We start from the raw sequence: 12,519 nt of genomic DNA, 5'->3' as shown, positions 1-12,519 counted from the left end.
AGAGACCTATATTACTCTATTTTCTAAGAAGTATTAAGCTAATTTCTTCTTAACTAAGCTTAGATTAGAGCTTAAGAATAAGATTCTAAGTATTAATAGTATATCGAAATAACGAAAAGAAATTCTTGCCTAGGTTATTATATAGGAAAAGATTATAAAACGCGTGCGCTCCGGCGATGGTTCTTATTCGAAGTTTTCGAAAGGGTTCGCTAAGGATAAGTTCTTAAAGGATCGAATTTCGAAGCCTAAATTGGTTTTAAATGGCGACGCTTATGTAGCGCGTATTTAAGATGATAATATAAAGTGTAAAGTTAAATCTTTTAACTCTAACTATAAGAAGGATAGTTGTTTTTATTATAATAAATAGAATTATTAAATATCTAAGTATTTAAATCTCGATAAATTATCTATAGCTTATATCGATATAGTATTAATAAAAAAGATTAGGTCTTATAATCGCCTTAAAAGCGAGATAAGAACGATAATTAATAGAGATAATTTCTTCTATTTTTATAAAGAGGTAGATAAAGCTTTAGAGTGAATAGAGGTAACTCGTTACTCTACTCGATACTAAAGCGTATATTAATTTAATTTTATAAAAGTTCGTAATTTAATAAAATTTAGAATCTTGCGATACTATTTTATTATAATCGAAAATGCTAAGCGATTAAAGTATATATTACTATAGCGCGTATTAGCTAGATTATTAATTAATAAATAATTAAAGTTAAAGTAGAAAGTATAATATACTCTTCTATATTATTAATTAAAAAGGCTTTAATCGTATTAAATATACCCGGGCTAAGTTAATTATAAGTATTACTAGATTTAGCGATGAAGTAATAGCGATTTAAAGTTAACGCTAGTAAATTATAAATTAAAAAATCGATTAAATTTATCTAAATTATTAAATAAAAGCTAAATGTATTTATAATCGTATGCGTTATAATAGCGCGAAGCGAATTAAAAAATAAGCGTAATCTAAAGCTCTCTTAGAAGTTACTAGAGTTTAATAACGTTTTTTTTAATAAAAAAGTAGAGATCTTATTTACGCTTAAATAGGGGGATTATATTATTAAGATCGAGAGTAATAAAAAGCCGTTATATAGCTCTTTATATAATCTATTTTAAACGAAGTTAATAAAGCTATAGCGCTATCTAAAGAATTCCCTTTAGAAAAACTAAATTCGCTATTCGACTTCCTTAACCGAAGCCTTAATCCTTTTCATTTCCAAAAAGAATAAGAGACTTTATCTTTATATTAATTATCGGAGCCTAAACGCGATAACTATTAAAAATCGATACTCGCTATCTCTAATTATCGAGACTCTAAATCGCTTATATAAGTTTAAAGTCTTTACGAAGTTGAATTTTAAGGATATCTATTATTAAATTCGAATTAAAGAAGACGATAAGTGGAAAATAGCGTTTCGTAATCGCTACGACTACTTCGAATATTTAATTATATCTTTTAAGCTCGTTAATATATTAGTAACTTTTTAAGCATATATTAATAAAGCTCTTACGAGTCTAATAAATATAATATACATAGTATATTTAAATAATATTCTAATTTATAGTATTAATTTAGCGGAGTATTAGCGATATATTAAGTAAGTACTTAAGCGTTTACGCTAGTTTCAATTATACGCTAGTCTAAAGAAATATTAATTCTATATTAAACGAGTTAAGTTTCTAGAGTTTATCGTATTTATCGAAGATATCGTAATGAATTAAAAATGTATCGCTATTATTAAAAAGTGGCTAAAACTAAAAAATTATCGAAATATATAAGTCTTTTTAGACTTTACTAATTTCTATTAATAATTTATTTATGATTATTTTAGTATAGTAGCGTTATTTATTAATTTACTTAAAGAGAGTAAAAATAATAAGAAATCTAAATCGCTAGAGTAAATAGATAACGCGGAGCTAGCGTTTTAATAGCTTCGAAGCACTTTTATAATCGCGTTGTTTTTATATTACTATAATCTAAATTTAAAGTTATATCTTAAAATCGACGCTTTTAACTTTAATATAGAAGCTATACTTTTATAATTAAATAAGAATAATTACTAATAATTAATAATATTCTAATCTAAGAAAATAATTTTTATAAAGTAAAACTATAAGATTTATGATTAAGAGCTATTTATTATTATAGCGTTTATAAAGTAATAGCATTATTATCTAGAAGGTAGTATATTTTATATTAAGATTTTAATAGATTATAATAACTTTAAAGATTTTATAAAGTAGAAGAAATTAAACTTTAGATAAGCTCGTTAGATACTAAAGTTAGTTATTTATAACTTTAAGATTTTTTATTAAATAGATAAATTAAACTCTATTAATTCGTTATCGCGACGCTCTAACTATAAGAGAACTTCGTTATTAAATATTAAACTTTTATCAATACTATAGAATAAATTTATATTTTAAATTAATAGCGAGTAATTATAAAGAGATAAGAAGGTTATAGCGGCGATAACACTTATATTTCGCATTATCGACGTTTAGATAATTATTTCTAGAAGAAAGTCTAAGATCGTATAAGAGATTACTTATAACGTATCTTAAAGATTAATAAAAATATTAATTCGAGATCTATAAGCTTATAATAATTAAATAAGCTTTTTTTAAATTGATATTAATAAGCTAGCGATTAAGCGTCGCGTATATAATTAAGTATAAGTTTTAGACTTTAAGAGATTATTAAGATATAATAATCGCCTTTATATCTCTAGAGATAAGATCTTAAGAAAAGAGCTTATTAGTAAATATTATAATAATTTATTATTAGAATACTTTAGCGCTACGAAGATATATAAGCTACTTACTTATAAATACTATTAAAATAAAAGTTTAAAGTAAATTATTAACTATATTAAGATATATAATATTTACTAGCGAATTAAAGCTTTATAATATCGCTTATATAACGAGTTAAGCTCGCTTCTTATCGCTATTAAACTATAAAAGAAAATTTTTATAAATTTTATTATCGACTTACTAGTAAGTAAGTATAAGAATATTATCTATAATACTATTCTAGTTATAATAAATTAATTTATAAAAATAATAAGATATATTTCTATATTTATTATAATCGATATCGCTTAGCTAGCGAAAGTATTTTATTTTAAAATAGTATATCGCTATAATATACTAAACGATATTATTAGTAATAAAGACTTTATATTTACTAGTAGCTTCTAATTCGCTATTTACTTTTATTTTAAAATTAAGCGACGCTTAAGTATTATCTTTTACTTATAAATTAATAAGTAGATTAAGCGATAAAATTAGATGCTAGAATATTTCTTACGCGTATTCGCTAATAATAAATAAAATATTTAGATAAAATAACTACTAATAGTAGAGTTCGCTTATATAAATAATTAATATTCCTCTATCGAAATAATATTATTCTTTCTAATATATAGATATTATTCTAAAATTCGTTAGGAGATTAAGAACGACTTTATCGAGGGGGAAGTATCTACTATAAATAATAGAATAAAGAAGTTATAAGTATTAAGGAATAAGATAGTAGAGCGCTTTCGTAGCGTAGTTATAGCTTAGTTTTGTTACGAGCGTACCCTTGACACACCACTCAGCCCTATAGCCTAGTGCCTTGGCAGGAGGCATCCCCTACTATATCATGCCTCCTTCCCACCTACATAGTTCGGTAGCCTTATTATCCTAGTTCTACCTCACCCATACTGGTATCGTACCTATGCTGGTCCTGACATTATAATAAGGCTCCTTCGTATACCCGGCGAAGAGAAATGTAATCGGACTCACTCCATTCGAATTAGCGGATGAATTCAAAGAAATGCGCTGGCAGGGGCTTTGGCAAGAAACCAAGTTGAGCCATCGTATCCCTGGGTAAGCCCACCAGACGGGTAACTCGATTTCATAGCGAATCGGACTCGGCAAACAGTGGTCGAGAGATAAACAAGGCATTGGACCATTCGTACGACTAGCGAATCGAAAGAAATAGCCAACACCCCCACACTCACAGTGAGCCTGCTACAATGGCAGCAAACGTACGACCTCTTTACTGAGCATGTCGACAACATAGTGAGCCTGCTGCAATGGCGACGGGAACAGCCCCGAAACGACTCGATTCGACCTCTTCACTGAGCATGTCGATAATACACATAGTGAGCCTACTACCAAATGGCATTCAACACATTCGATTCTTTACCTCCCACGAAACCCCACGGATCGGCAAGTGCTTGAGTTACGGGAGTCGTCTACGTCAGTCAGGTCGTTGGCTGCTGAGTACTCGCTATGGCAGCTTAGGACGGGTACATGGGACTGGCAGCTTAGGACGGGTAGGCCTACGGGGTACTGGCAGTCGAAGCGGGTACGTGGGACCGGCAGTCGAAGCGGTAGGCTTACAAAGCGGATGGATGCAGTGGACGACTACGAAGCAAGATAGCTATGAGTTGAGACAAAGGATGGAATGAAGGATGGACTTGATGGCAAGAGCATGGGAGACACAGGGCAAATCTACAGTGAATCTCCCAGACCAGGCTGCCAAAAGGTGTTGGAGGTGAATGCATGCGTTGGATTTTCTTCAATTCTACCGAAGGACTATGACAAGAAGGACTATGGCAAGAAGACTGGGCAAGGAGAAGAATTCGGAGATTCTCGCTGGCACGCAGGCAAGATGTGGACTATATCTCCGGGATCTCTAAAGGACAATGCAGGCATGGCACAGTCAAAACCAGCATGCGGCCCGGCAATACCGCTACACCTCGGCAAATCTTCTCCAATCAAGGCCTGCAGGGACTATGGATGTGTGGAGACACAGGGCAAGCAATGGGCGTGCATCTCCGGTCTACCAGCCATGGGGGCCATGGCTATTGAGAGGGGGGGGTAGTGTTACGAGCGTACCCTTGACACACCACTCAGCCCTATAGCCTAGTGCCTTGGCAGGAGGCATCCCCTACTATATCATGCCTCCTTCCCACCTACATAGTTCGGTAGCCTTATTATCCTAGTTCTACCTCACCCATACTGATATCGCACCTATGCTGATCCTGACAAGTTTAAGTATTATAATAAAATATATTAATTTTAAAGCTATAAAATAGATAATTTAATAATATTAGCGATTAAGAATCTAAAGTAAAAATATTTAAATAAGAAGTTATCTTATAAATTTATAGAATTATTTTAAATTATAAATAAGATAAAGACGTAGATATATCGTCTACTTCTATTCTCGACGTATAGAATTTATAATATCTTTTATATATCGTTATTTAAATCTTATTATCTTCGCGATTATAATAATATAATAAAAACCTTTATATAGACCTTCGATCTTATTAATAATAATAAGCTTTAAGAGATTAAAGAAATTATTAATAAGATTAAATATAAGAAAGATATCTAATATAAAGTTAAATAGACTAATTAGAACGAAGAGTATAATTAATAATTATTAAATAATAAACTTACTAATATTAATAAGCTAATTTAAGCTTATAAATAGATAAATAATAAGCGAAAGTACTAAATAATAAATAATAAGTCTCTTATTATTAAAAAGCTTAATTAATTATATAGATTAACGGCGAGTAAGCGAAGGTAATAAAATTAAATATAATTATCGATTAGATTAAATATATTTCTAGATAATACTTATACTACGCGCGTACTTCTCTATACTTACTACTATTAAAATATAAGTTAATAAAATAATTATATTATTTAGTTATCTACTAAACTCTATTATAGAGAAAGTTTATTATATTAGAATATATACTATTAATATAAACGTATTTTTATCTAGAGTAGCTATTAAAGAACTATCTAGAAACTCTATATTAGCGCTATTACTAAAAAAAGATCGTTATTTAAATATCCTTTACTATCTTAATATTAGATCTCAAGTTAAGTTTATTAATTTAATTCTCTAATAAGAAGATAATTAAAGTATAATCTTCGTATTAATATCTATCGACGTCCGCTATATATTAACGAAGACTCTCGAGCTTCTTCTTTAATAACTTATTTATTCTCTTTAATTTCTTTATACGCTTATATGCCGCTATAAGTTAATCTTAAAGATTTATAATTATAGTAAAAGCGGTCGAAGTCGTTATTATTATATATCTCTATAATTTACGCTATTAAGTAATCTTCTTATCGAGCTTAACTCGTTAACGAGATAGCTTTCGAGATTATCTAGCGCGGTAATAGCGTTATATTAATTTTCTTATCTACATTTAAAGATATAGAGGGATTTTAATATAGCGGCTAATATCGCGCTTTTCGATCTTATAATTATTATAAAAGAAAGACTTATCTTAAATATATAAATTATTATCTCGATAAAAGTAAGTTCTATATAATAAATTAGATATTAAAACTTATTAGTAAATATATATATAAAGCGATAATAATAGAAATAGTTAAGGGTTAGTAATCGCGTCTGCGAGGCGACTATATACTTACTATTAAAGTTATTATTATTATTAAAAAAGAATACTATAAAATTATTAGTTTACGTATCGATACGATCGATAATAATAAGATACTTATAATAAAGAGAAGTAGATTACTAGTATAATAAGATATACTATACTTATATTAGTATTAATATTAATATTATAGCGTTAGAATAAGCATTTATAAAAGAGGCGTTAGAAATTATAAAGAATAAAAATAAATAATTTAAAAGAGATTTTTATATTCTCTATTATAACGCTATTATTAGCGAGTAGTATCTAGTAACGTAGATAGTAATAACGTGGTAATATTTTATTACTATCTATTAAATCACGTCGCCTAACTATTATTATTATTTTTACTATTATTAATTAATAATCGAGAACGTTATCGCGAACGCGTCGCTCTATTAATTACTTTCTTCGAATCTTTATAATAAAGATTATTACTACATTACTTTACTATAAATATAATATATTATAAAAATAACGTTATCTATAGAGAAACTCTTCTCTCTTCTTTTATTTATTAGATTTTCGAGGTTTTATTATAAATTCTTAAATCTAATATTATTCGCTATAGGAGCTATTAATTAGCGCTATAAAAACGTTAATATTAAGCGCGTCAATTTACTATAAATTACTATTAATTAATATTATAAAAGCGATATTATTCTCGAAGATAGTATTAATATTATTATATAATATATTAATAACGCGCTTACGACGCGTAAGGGTTAATTCTATCGCGTTATTAAAATAATATTATAATCTTAATAGATTAACTCTTTTTTCTTATTTCTCTATTAGAGTTTAAAGGTTTTTTAATAAATATTCTATCTTTATTTAAGCGTCTAGAGACTAAGATCTAAAAGAAAAGATAATTATTAGATTTAATACGTTATAAGTCTTAGCGCTACTTACGCTAAGGCGTCGATATCGCATATACTATATTAGAGTCCCTTTTAGAATCTAATTTTAATAACGTGCTCTATATATCTAGAGACTTAACGAATATAGGTTTACTTTATATACTTCGAAGTTTTAATATTTCTTAGAGATTAGTTCTATTATTAAATATACTATTAAACTCTATAACGATATTATATCTTTTATAGTCTATATTCGCTAGCTAACCGCTAGTGAACTACGCTCTTATAATTTAATACGAATAATTTTTAAAATTTATTTAAATTTCGAAAAGATTATACGCTGGCGCTGTGATTTTTTAAGTTAAGATTCTTCGATAATAATATTAATAAGTTCTTTCGTAATATTTATTTATAGTGATTTCGAGACGGCTATAGCTTTAATAGCGCGAAATTATTAAGATATAAGATATAGAATATATGTGATAATGGTATCGACGACGGCTAAATTAGTTAGTCTTTTAAAATTTATAACTTCGAATCTAAATTAGAGTCGAAGATATACTATATTATTTACTTCGATATTATAAGTATTATTAAAGCGTTTCTAATATATAAATCTTTTAGTATAAGCTTATATTATTAATCTATACGTTAAAGAAACGCTAATAAAGCGAGAGTCTATAGCGAGATATATATCGCGGATTAATAATGAAAAACGTAGAATAAGCTATCTAATAACTCTATCGTTATTCTTATTATTTTAATATCGAATAAAACTTATCTCTCTCGAATATACGAGAACTAATATGCTTAGTCGATTTATATTACGATTGAGAATCTTTAATAAAATACGCGATACGCGTATAGTAGATCGGATATAGCGATTCTAGAAATAATATCGATTATTGCGAAAAAGAAGCTAAGATCTAGATCTATTACTATATCTTAGATTTAATAATTAAAGATAACTTCTTATACTCTCGCGATATACTATTTATTAACGAAGTATATTTAATAATTAAAGAATACTTCGAATATAATATTAATATATAATACGCGAATAATCTAACTTGAAGATGTTATTTAATACTAGCTGTTATAATATTAGATTATAAGAAATAGATAATAATTACTTTAATCTTAAGTAATAGATATTATTCTATATATATAATCTCATCTATAAAGAGAAAGCGATTATATTCTCTAATTTTATATTCTAAGTAAATATCTAAATATATAGTCGAGTAACTAAGACTATAAAAGAGGTATATTAAAAAGATACTAAAACACTTACAGGATATAGTACTCTACGATCGTTATTCTTTTATTAATAATTACTTCGCTATCGATATATATCGACTATAATACTTCGATATCCTATACTTCTTAATAGTTAAGGGATTTATAAACTATTTATTTAAATAATAAATTAAATATATTAGAGTTATAAAGATAGAGAATAAGACGAATAAGCTTTTTAATACCCGTTTTTGGGCGATTTTTAGCTATATTAATCTAAGATATATTAAGTCTCTAAGTAAGAAGATATAGTAAATAGAAGAGAACGGCTGAATTTTATAGAGGATAATAATAACTATTTTTATATCGATCTTAGTTAAGTTAAATTCGAATACGCTATATATAGATCGCGCTATTCTTAATCTTATTATATTAATAAGATATCGTTTTTATAATAATAATATTATTTAATATCTACTCGCGGTCTTAGCTTAGATTAATTTATTAAAAGAGGTTTTTCGAGTATATAGACCTCTAGATAAAACGATAAATAAAGATTATTTTAACTTTTTAAAGTTTTATAGTATTAGTTATTTACTCGAAATAATATAATTATTCGATTTACTCGATAAATTAATTACTTAAATAAGAAAAAAGATATATATTAAATTCTTTAAAAAGTATTACGAATTAACGAATAAGTATAATAACTATATTAAATAGATTATGCGTTATAATATCGTATATTAGAAGATAATTACGATATATAATCTCGTTAAGTACTAAGATATAGAAGTATTATTACTTATAATTAAGAGATTATAAAAGAAAGAGAAGAAGATTAAGATAGAAACTTCTTTAGATCTTTATATCTAAGGTTAATAGGTGGATGATAAAAAGCGTAATATTATAAGATAGATGAATTATTATAATAGTTGTTATTAGTAACTAATAGAGGTCGTTACTAAATAATTAAAGTTAAATACTTTTTTTAAAGCTTTAGCCGCCTTTATTCGAATAGATTAAATAAAATTAAGAGAATATCATCTATTTAAGAAAGATAATAATATTAATATACGTAAGGCGGACTATAAATAAGTATGTTGATATCCGATTCGCATCTATTCTAATATTCGATATTAAAAGATTTTCGAAGAGGATTCTCTAGATATAGCTCGTCTATTTAAAGACGTCGTTATCTATAGATTTATTAGTTAACTCTTTTAAAAAAGATAATATAGAGACTACGCTTAGATTTACGAATATAATTAGTAGACCTTTAATACTAATAAGATTCTTTCGAGGAAATTAATAGAAGAAGTACTAGTTATAGTAAAAGTGATAGATCTAGCCCGCAGAGATTTTAGATAAAGATCGACTTATTTATAGAGTGTTTTTATAAAGATATTTAAGTATCGATATAATGAATAAGTTTAGAAATATTATAATATAATAGAAGTAGAAAGAGCGTAGCTATTAATAGCGCGGAATTTAAGAATTCTTAAAAAACGATAATTCTATAGCCTCGTAAATATCGAGAGAAGTATATATATTATACCCGCGTTAATAAAAGATAAGAAATTTTATTATATTAATAGCTTTATCGACTTTAATTAATATAATAATATCTATAATTTAAATTTTTTAAATAAGAGTTATAGAGTAGTAAAGGAGATTAATATACGCTATACTATAAGATAATAAAGATATTAAAAATCTAAATCTTAGAATATTAGAAATAAGACTAAATATATAACGGGTAAAATTGATTTTAGTTACTCTTCTCGACTTAGTTACTCTTCTCAACTCGAATATCTTTTTTAATTTAAATACTCTTCTTAATTTAAATACCCTTCTCGACTTAAATAACTTTTAAACTATCTTTAGAGTTTGTCGAGTGAAGAGAGATTTTATAATTATAGAATATGTGCGTAAATATCATAATTAGAAAGAGAAGAGAGGGTGGATTTTTTTCTAGTTAGGGAGATGTTAATACGCTTTAAAAAGTATCTAGTTAAGTATTTCGATGTCGAAGATTACTATTAGATTAATTCGCGATTTTTTATAATTTAAAGAATATTATCGCCTATAACGAAGACTATTATTTAAAGTTCTCTTAAGTTATTAATAGTTTATACGATAATACTAAAATCGAGATATATTATTTTAAAAATATGATAAATTAGAAGAAAGCTTTAATGTAAGCTATTATAGGGGGTATAAGATAGCGAGAGTTATTAATAGTCTATATAATAATATTAGAATCGAGATATGTTATTTTAAAAATATAATAAATTAGAAGAAAGTCTTAACGTAAGATGTTATAAAGGGAGATCTATATATATTACTACTCGCTATACTCTTATATATATAATTATTTAAAAGCTAAAACTTTTAACTTAAGAAAGCTGATTTCGATTTTATAAGAAAGATATCTAATACTTTAACGAGTATTAATATATATAAATCTTAAAGGAATTTAAATATTAAGAGAAGAGATTAGTAGAGCTAAGATCGAATAATAGAAATATAAATATATATTATCGATCTTTATATATATTATATTAACTTTAACGCGGTTATAGCGATAAGAAAGTATATTAATAATAATTTTTCTTCTTAGATAATTAGCGCTTATAAGATATATTATAAATAATAATACTCTTATCTTTAATAGAGAAGGTAGATTGCTTAATATAGTAATATAAACTTATATATATAAATCTAATATCTGGCGATAGTATTATTAAGTTAAGTCGAATCGAGTTTATAGTATAACTAAGTCGAGTCGAATTCGACTTATAGAGTTAAGTCGATATCGCGAATTATAGAAATAATAAAATATTAGTATAAGATAATTACTATTTCTAAAAAAATCATCTAAATAGTATATAGTAATTACTAAACTAGCGGATATTATTTAAATAGTATATAGTAATTACTAAATCGGCGAATATTATTTAAATAATATATAGTAATTACTAAATTAATAAATAGTATTTTAATAGTAAATAGTAATTACTAAATCGATGAATAGCGTATAAAAAGTAGACTATAGTTACTAATTAAGCGGAATTTAGGCGAATTTTAATTAGATTTACTAATTCGATAGATTTTATAATTTCCGCGACCAACGCGCGATTAGCAATTTCAAATTTTGCAGAAACTTTTCAGATTTGCAAATGCTCATCTTCCTCGAATAACTCTTCTTTCTTCTTCTTATAATTATTTATCGATATATTAATATAGGCGAAGTAGGCCTTAGTATAAACTTCTATACTATACGTCTATATAGTTAGCTTTAAGTACTATCTAAACGATATACTCTTCGCTAGCTTAAAATATCTCTTTAATCAAGTCTTAAGAATCGAAAAGAACTCTTTAATAGAATTAAAGTTCGGCGAATAGAGGAGTAAATATAAGAGTATAACGTCTTTATTCTTATATATTTATCTAACGCTAGCGATATAATATATAAAGTAATTATCTATAACGATAATCGACTTTAAATCGAGAAATAGATTATATCGAGAGAAAACTTCGTTTCTAAGAAATTACTTAAAATAGATATTATCGATACTACTCTAATAAATATAATAGTAAAAAATTTCATCTAAGTAGTATATTAATAAGACGCTATAACGCTTAGAATATTTAATTAGAATCTAAATCGTAAATCGAATTCCGAAGGCTATATAGCCTCGCTTTCTTCATATTATATACTTATTAGCGACGCTCTCGTTTAAAAAGATAAGCATATCGTGAGTAAACTTGCTAACCTTTAGGAAGTAATAATTATAATAGATTTATAAGCGTTTTAAGATCTTACGGCGAAGACTTTTTCTACTAATCTTTATAGAGCGTAAGGTCTTCGAGATCGTAGACACGCTTATAATAAGATCGAATTGATCGAAGAGTTTATATTACATCTTATCTAA

The sequence above is a fragment of the Letharia columbiana genome (assembly GCF_014066305.1).
Source record: "Letharia columbiana isolate WasteWater2 chromosome Unknown Sc0000017_s0, whole genome shotgun sequence".
Lineage (NCBI taxonomy): Eukaryota > Fungi > Ascomycota > Lecanoromycetes > Lecanorales > Parmeliaceae > Letharia > Letharia columbiana.
The sequence above is the reverse complement of the archived record's forward strand: the minus strand, read 5'-3'. Positions refer to the sequence as shown.